Source organism: Belonocnema kinseyi, chromosome 2, assembly GCF_010883055.1.
Source record: "Belonocnema kinseyi isolate 2016_QV_RU_SX_M_011 chromosome 2, B_treatae_v1, whole genome shotgun sequence".
In the NCBI taxonomy this organism is placed as follows: Eukaryota; Metazoa; Arthropoda; class Insecta; order Hymenoptera; family Cynipidae; genus Belonocnema; species Belonocnema kinseyi.
The window spans coordinates 41,236,702-41,245,177 of record NC_046658.1 but is presented as its reverse complement, the minus strand read 5'-3'; positions in this window follow the sequence as shown (position 1 = coordinate 41,245,177).

Below are 8,476 nucleotides of genomic sequence, written 5' to 3'. Positions count from 1 at the left end.
TTTAACTAAATTTTATTTAATTTTAAAATTTATCTCAATTTCATTTAAATGTTATGTTTATTAAAAAAAGAATTTTTGAAATGTCACTACAATTCTAAAGTAAGTAAAGAATTTTTTTAAATCTATTTATTTATTATCCCGAAAATGTCTCTTTTCAAACCAACCGTAAGAGAAATTAATCAATTTAAAAATAATAATAAATAGAATAATTTTAGGCTCTCTGTAATTTTAATGCAATTAGGTAATTCAGCGTTCACAACATTTTTCGCGTACAGAACCAGCCGACCAACTCAGCTATAGCAAATATTGCTATAGTGATGTCGAAGGCGAACGCGAGAAACAGAAAATCACCAATTTGTTTGAAACGACGTTCACTCCAATCCTATCACACGTCTTGTTCGTGTGAAATATAGTAGGAGACGATGTACATAACTGGGTTGCGCGCGCAACCCATTTCTCCTCTTCTGAATTTGAAAACTCGAAGGTGCACGATTGCCGGTCGGAACACTTCGGCGGTTCTATTTATATCTCTATCTGCTATATTTCCAGATTTCGATGCTGGCGATTCACATGATTTGAATACTTCGCGCGCCTCTTTATAAACCTATATTTTGAGGTTACGTTATTTCAAGTATAAAATATAAATGATATAAATATCTATACTATTATATACACACACACACACACATTATTAATGATAATATTATAATTATGTTACATTTTAATAGTCTAATTTATATCTTGATCCGCATTTGAAAGAAATTAAGGAAATTGGCGATTTTGGAATTCATCTCGTTTGGATAAAAACTCCATTATTTGGTTGAAAAATAAATTATTTTTTTGAAAGTGTAACTATTTTGTAAAAAAGCCCTCTTTTCTATCAAAAGTTCAACTATTTTGTGAAAATGTATTTTTTTTTTCTTTGAAGGTTCATCTCTTTCGTTGAAAATACATTTTTTAAACTCAAAATTTAACAAATTTAACAGTTCGGTTGAAAGTTCAACTCTTTGATTGAAAACTCATGTTTTTCGCTTAAAAAATTCAACTTTTTGTAGATAATTGATCTTTTTGACTTTAAAATTAAATAATTTCGTTGAAAATTCATGTATTTTGATTAAAATTTGTCTGTTTTGTAGATCATTAATTTTCTTGGTCGAAAATTCATCTTATTGGTTGACAATTCAACAACTTTGTTGAAAATTCATTTTTCCTGTTAAAAATTATTTATCTTAATCTGAAAATGTAACTATTATATGATTGATTAAAAATTAATCGTATATATTGGTTAAGTTGAAAAATCGTTTTTTTATATAAAGCATTAATCTTCTTGTTCCAAATTTCACATTTTCGCTTTAAAATTTAACAATTTTGTTGAAAATTCATTTGTTTTCTTTTTCAATTCAATTTTTTATCACAGTTTTTATCTGGAATTTGAACTATTCTATTTTTGGTTGAAATTTTATCCTGTACATTGTATTAGTTAAAACACGAATTATTTGATAGAAAATTAATTTATTTGTTTTCGATTATGATTTTTTTTTTATTAAAAGAATTTTTAAATAAAATTTTTTCAATTGAATGTAAGGTATTAAAAATGGAAAAATAATTGATTTCACCAGATGATTCTGAATCCCTTGAAAATTAAAGAATTAATAGGTATTAGTTAATGAAAAAAAAAATTCGTTAATTATTAACAATATTTGACCGTTCATTTCAAACAATCCATTATAAACAACTATTAAAAACTATAAAAATTTGAACAGAATCGTTCAAAATAGAAAACCTTGAATTGTTAAAATTGTAATGAGGTAAATATTAACTTTGAACGCTACAATTTTAATTTAAAAGAAGATTCAAAATTAATTTAAAACTTGAAATTATTTCAAATAAGTAGAAAGACGATGTAGATTTTTGCAGATTAAAAAAAAATTAAGCTTTTTGAGAATTATAAAATATTTAAAAAGAATAACAAAAATGGTTGTGATTGCTAAGAAAATTGAGAATGATTTTTTATTTTGAAAAATTAATTTTAAGTGAGTATTTGAAAAGATTGAAAAATTAAAAAAAAGAATCAGGACGATTTTAAGGCAATTTTTTTATTTTGCAGTTTTTTTAATGTTAGGGAAAAAATCTAATTAACAAAATATATCAATTTTCAACCCAAAAGTTCACTTTTTAACAAAATAAATTAATTTCCTGTCAAATAATTGGTGTTTTAACTAATACAATGTACAGAATAAAGTTTCAACCAAAAATGGAATAGTTCAATTTCCACATAAAAGCGATTAATTTTTAATCAATCCTAGAATAGATTAAAAAAGACCATTTTTAAACAAAATACATGAATTTTCAACGAAATTATTTAATTTTGAAGCCAAAAAGACGAATTATCTACAAAAAGTTGAATTTTTTAAGCGAAAAATATAAGTTTTCAATCAAAGAGTTAAACTTTCAACCAAATAGTTAAATTTTTAACCATAATTATAAAACCTTGTTGAAAATAACAGTATTTCTTTTACAAAGTAATTCAACTCTTAGTGAAATAATCGACTTTTAAACCCAAGAAGATGTACAGTTGATATTTCAAACAAACAATTGCATTTTTGACCAAAAATGATACATTTTCAACCAAAAACATTAAATTTCTACCAAAGAATGCAATTTCCAACAAAATACGTGAACTTTCAACGAAATTATTTAATTTCAAAGTCAAAAAGAGTATTATCTACAAAAAAGTTGAATTTTTAACCCAAAAATATGATTTTCCAACCAAAATTTTAGTTTTCGACCAAATAGTTTAACTTTCAATCAAATTGTTGACTTTTAACGCCCAAAATATACATATATATAATAAGAAAAAATTAATTTTGTTACTAAGTAGTTCAACTTTAAGTGAATAATCGAATTTTCCACCCAAAAATTATGATTTCAATTTTTAACAATATAGTTGAATTTACAACAAAACGACTTTGCAGCCAAAAAATATTTTCATTTGACATTTCAACCGAAAATTTTTATTTTTGTCCAAAAAGTATAAATTTTCCATAAAAAAATGTAATTTCTACAAAGAAAGACGAATTTTTAACAAAATACATGATTTTTTTAAACCAAAAATGGTATGGATTAATTGTCAGTTTCAAACATGTATTTTTACAACACATAAAACATATTTTCATCAGAATAATTATTAAATAAAAAGATAAATAAATTTTAATAAGGTAGTTGAACTTTTGATTGAAAAGACGACTTTTTTACAAAATAGTTACATTTTCTACGAAATAATTAAGTTTTCAACCAAATAATTGAGTTTTTATCCAAACGAGCTTTTGACAATGTTATGAATATTTGAATTTTAATAACTGATAAAATGATCACGTGAATTATCCAAAATTGTCCAAGTTTTTCTTTAGAAAAAAAATGTGGACAATTTCTTGACAAGTCGCCTTGTCGTTTTCTTAAACAGATGTAGTAATTATTTAGTTTGTAAAATATAAGGAAAAATCTGTATAAAAAAATATAATTTTTTGGGAATTGGTTAAGTTTTAAAAATTTATATCATGTTACAATTATATCATGTTATAATTATGGTTGAAAATTTAACTATTTGGTTGAAAGTTTAACTCTTTGATTGAAAACTCATATTTTTCACTTAAACAATTCAACTTTTTGTAGATAATTCGTGGTTTTGACTTCAAAATTAAATAATTTCGTGGAAAATTCATGTATTTTGTTTAAAATTGGTCTTTTTTGTAGATCATTAATTTTCTTGGTCAAAAATTCATCTTATTGATTTACGTGTAACATTTTTGTTTGAAACTTGATCCTGTACATTGTATTAGTTAAAGCACCAATTATTTGATAGAAAATTAATTTATTTTGCTAAAAAGTGAACTTTTGGGTTGAAAATTGATATATTTTGTTAATTAGATTTTTTCCTAACATTAAAAAAATTGCCTTAAAATCGTTCTGATTCTTTTTTTTTAATTTTTAAAATCTTTTCAAATACTCACTTAAAATTAATTTATCAAATTAAAAAATCACTTTCAAATTTCTTAGCAATCACAACCATGTTTGTTATTCTTTTTAAATATTTTACAATTCTTTTCAATATTATACAATTTTATAATTTTTTTTAACCTACAAAAATCTACATCGTCTTTCAAATTATTTGAAATAATTTCAAGTTTTAAATTAATTTTGAGTCTTTTTTTAAATTAAAATTGTAGCGTTCAAAGTTAAAATTTACCTCATTACAGTTTTAACAATTCAAGGCTTTCTATTTTGAACCATTCTGTTCAAATTTTTATAGTTTTTAATGGTTGTTTATAATGGATTGTTTTGAATGAACGGTCAAATATTGTTAATAATTAACGAAATTTTGTTGTTTTTTTTAATTAAAAAATTGCAAATTGAATGAGTTAAAAATAAAATTTTGTTTAGACTGAAATAATATTTGAAGTCATCATTGAAAATAATTTTAAAAACTAATATCTATTAATTCTTTAATTTTCAACGGGTTCAGAATCATCTTGTAAAATCAATTATTTTTCCATTTTTACTACCTTACATTCCGTTTAAAAAATTTTATTTAAAAATTCTTTCAATTAAAAAAAATCATAATCGAAAAGAAATAAATTAATTTTCTACTAAGTAATTCATGTTTCAACTAATACAATGTACAGGATAAAATTTCAACCAAAAATAGAATAGTTCAAATTCCAGATAAAAGCTGTGATAAAAAATTGAATTGAACAATAAAAAAGACGTATTTTCAACAAAATTGTTAAATTTTCAAGGGAAAATGTGAATTTTCGACCAAGAAGATTAATGTTTTTTTATAAAAAAAAAAAATTTTTCAACTTAACCAATATATACAATTAATTTTTAATCAATCATATAATAGTTATATTTTCAGATAAAGATGAATAATTTTTAACAGGAAAAATGATTTTTCAACAAAGTTGTTGAATTGTCAACCAATAAGATGAATTTTCGACCAAAAAAATTAATGATCTACAAAACAGACATATTTTAAACAAAATACATGAATTTTCAACGCTATTATTTAATTTTGAAGTCAAAAAAATAAACATTCATTTTAACAAAGTAGTTGAAGTTTTGATAGAAATGAGGACTTTTTTTTACAAAATAGTTGCACTTTCAAAAAAATAATTTATTTTTTAACCAAGTAATGGAGTTAGCAGTTAGCAGATAGAGATATAAATAGAACCGCCAAGCTATTGGAAAGAATTCCTTATTTTCTTCACTCCTAAATCAACCCGAGGAAAATTCCGTCCAATCGCGTTAGCTTCATGTTTGTTCAAGGTTATGGAAAGACTAATTTACAACCGACTTTCGTGGTATGTGGAACACAACCATCTTTTATCTCCTGCTCAGTTCGGTTTCAGGAAGAAAAGATCTTGCGCAGATAATCTCAATGTCTGTCCTGAAAAAACCAAATTTGTTTATTTAATAGACGGAATATTGATACCTCTAACCCAGCATACACTCTATCATTAAATAACATCCTTATACCCCCCTTTTTTATACCCCCACATTTATGTGACTAGAGATGTAGGACATGTTAATTTTTCCCCATGTTAAATTTCTCGGAATTATTCTAGACTTCAAATTTTCTTTCCAATTTCACTTTCTATACTTATGCGATAAAATTAGGAAAATATTGAACATCTTAAAGGTTCTGAGGGGCACCTGGTGGGGCGCAGATCCAACCATTCTTAGAATGGTCTATGTCTCCCTCATCAGAAGCAGTCTGGAATATGGATCACATGTTTTTAATTTCGAGTCTCAAAAATACGGCTGTAGCCGTCGGTTACAGGGGCAGTACCCCTATTAACGTTATGATGGCAGAATGCTGTGAACCTCCATTCAAAAAAAGATTATTTTTTTTGGCCAAAAAATACGTCATTAGAACCTTCTCAGACCTTAATTATCCACTTCCAGATATGCTACTAGCCCTATCTGAACGCGTTAGAATCACTAAAGGCGGTATAAAAAATCGGTTTGTCCTTCTAAATGCATTTGAGAATGTTAAAGATTTTAAACATCGGATCCGTAGATCAGAAACACACCCTCAGTATGAATTTCCATACGAAGACCTATTACTTTCCCCAAACATTAACACAGCAATAGGTCGACTTGTCCAAAAAAACCCCTCCTCAACACAGGACTTTCGAGACCTGGTAGAAAATGAGTTCCAGAACTACATCCACTTTTATACAGACGGCTCAAAATCAATACCTGGAGCAATAGCTGGTTGTGCTCTGGTTTGCCCAGATGCTCAATTAGTTCGAATGTGGAAACTGTCAGATTTTGCCTCTATTTTCTCGATTGAAGCTATAGCCATACTCTATACACTAGATTACATTATCCAAAACCGGTTTTCTAAATCAGTAATTTTCACGGACTCACTTAGTGTTCTAAAGAGTATTGCCAATAAATGTCCTGCTTCCATAAATTCTTATTTGATCTTTGTTATTAAAAATCGTTTAGCAGTTCTAAAAAAACTTAAATGCGTAGTCTTTCTAGTATGGATTCCTGGACATAAGGGTATACCAGGAAACGAAGCAGCAGACGTGGCAGCTAAAACAGCAGCCAAAGAAGCCTTCTTTCTCTGACTTCTTCGGCTTTGCCCGAAGAACTCTCGACCAAATTTACCACAATTACTTTACAGAAATAGGAAAAAATAAGGGTGATCTTTTCACCCAGCGTTACTACAAATTCAGTAAAAAAAAACCCTGGTTCTCATCATTTACTGCCCCTAGAGAGTGGATAGTCTCCCTATGTCGCATGAGAAGCAATCACTATGCCTTGAACGCGAACCTTGTTCGGAAAAATATAATACCTTCTGGTGGATGCCACTGTGATCCTGAAGTTGAAGAAGACCTAGACCACATTCTATGGGCTTGTCCCAGATTCCAAGCCTATAGATCGAAACTAACTGAAGCCCTATCAAAAATTCTGAAATGCCTTCCCCCTTTTTGTTATTATCAATTATTAGCTAACCCATCTATTAAAACTGCCAGCCATTTATTTAAGTTCATGAAGAAAGCAAATCTCAAAATCTGAACACACTTCAATCTCACCTCGGCCGCCTTGTGCGGGGGGAGCCTTTCTATCGAAGGGTTCCCCCCGCATAAAGCGGCCTTCACATTATCTTTTGAATTTTACCGCCTTGCTACGTGTGTCGGGAAACCGGGCCGGCTGCCGTCTCTTGCGAGTTGCGCAGTTGAGTCCTGCCCGACACTATGTTCAGATAGAATGGAGCAGACACTCTTTCAACTTGATCATGGCCAAATATACAAAGCTTTTAGTAAAGCAGGTATAATACCAACGCAGAATAAGAAGAATTCTCCTACTATATTTCACACGGACAAGACCTGTAATAGCATTGGAGTGAACGTCGTTTCAAATCTGGGATCACCAGAACGACTGTCATTCCAACTTTTTGAAGTCGACTTTGATGGTGTGAATCCAAGTCATCGAGCCCACATAGCTAATCGCTATAAGAATTCATCTAGTGGTACCATATAGCGGAACTTTTAGTACTAAGTTATTGAAAATTATCAACATTATATTGCAAACAGCGGACAGAGATATTGCTTCCATATTTCTGAAATATGTCCTGCCATGTCAGCAATATAGCAGGAAATATTGTAGAAATATTGACTCAATATTCCGTGTTACTAGGGCACTTCTCAAAGGGCTTTACAGGCTCATAACATGGTGATTTCGAGTAAAAATAAAAATATTTTTTATCATAATAATAGCGACAAAAATAAGTTGAGACAGTTGCTTTGCAAAACTTTTTCTTTCGAATGAGTTTTGTGCTGGACGCAGCTCGATACATGTGGCGGTAATTTGAAGATCGGAATTTCCTCGATTCACGATTAGTGCAAGGATATGTCATTTATGCAGAAGATTTAATTATACTATTTTAAAATTGTCTTTAATATAAACAATGCGGTAAAGTAATGTAGCTTTTACTTTAAAAATACCAGAGCTATATACATATTTACTTTAAATTGTATAATATATAAATTTGTATGAACAATTATTAATTATTGTTAGATGAATAATTGTAATAAGTATTATGTAATTATTCAAGCAAGGAATCATTCACTTTAAGAAAACTACAATTAGTTTTGAAGGAATTACTAAATGGTATACTTGAAAACTGTTCTACGGTATGCTCGACCATGACGTTCGAGAGTGAGCGCGAGGACATTCGCGCCTTTCGACCCTGTATCTCATTATATCTTGATTTATCCATTTTCTTACTTGAACTTTTCCATGCTAAAAAAGTCAAGCTTTTTTTTAGCGAACTGTTAAAAAAATCGAAGAACGCCAAATTGCAAAGAAAGTCAAATAAACCATTACTTTATTTTTAAAATTTTGAGAAATTGTGTTTTTTTAACTAGGGGGTCATTCCCAAAATACGTGATACGATGGGGGG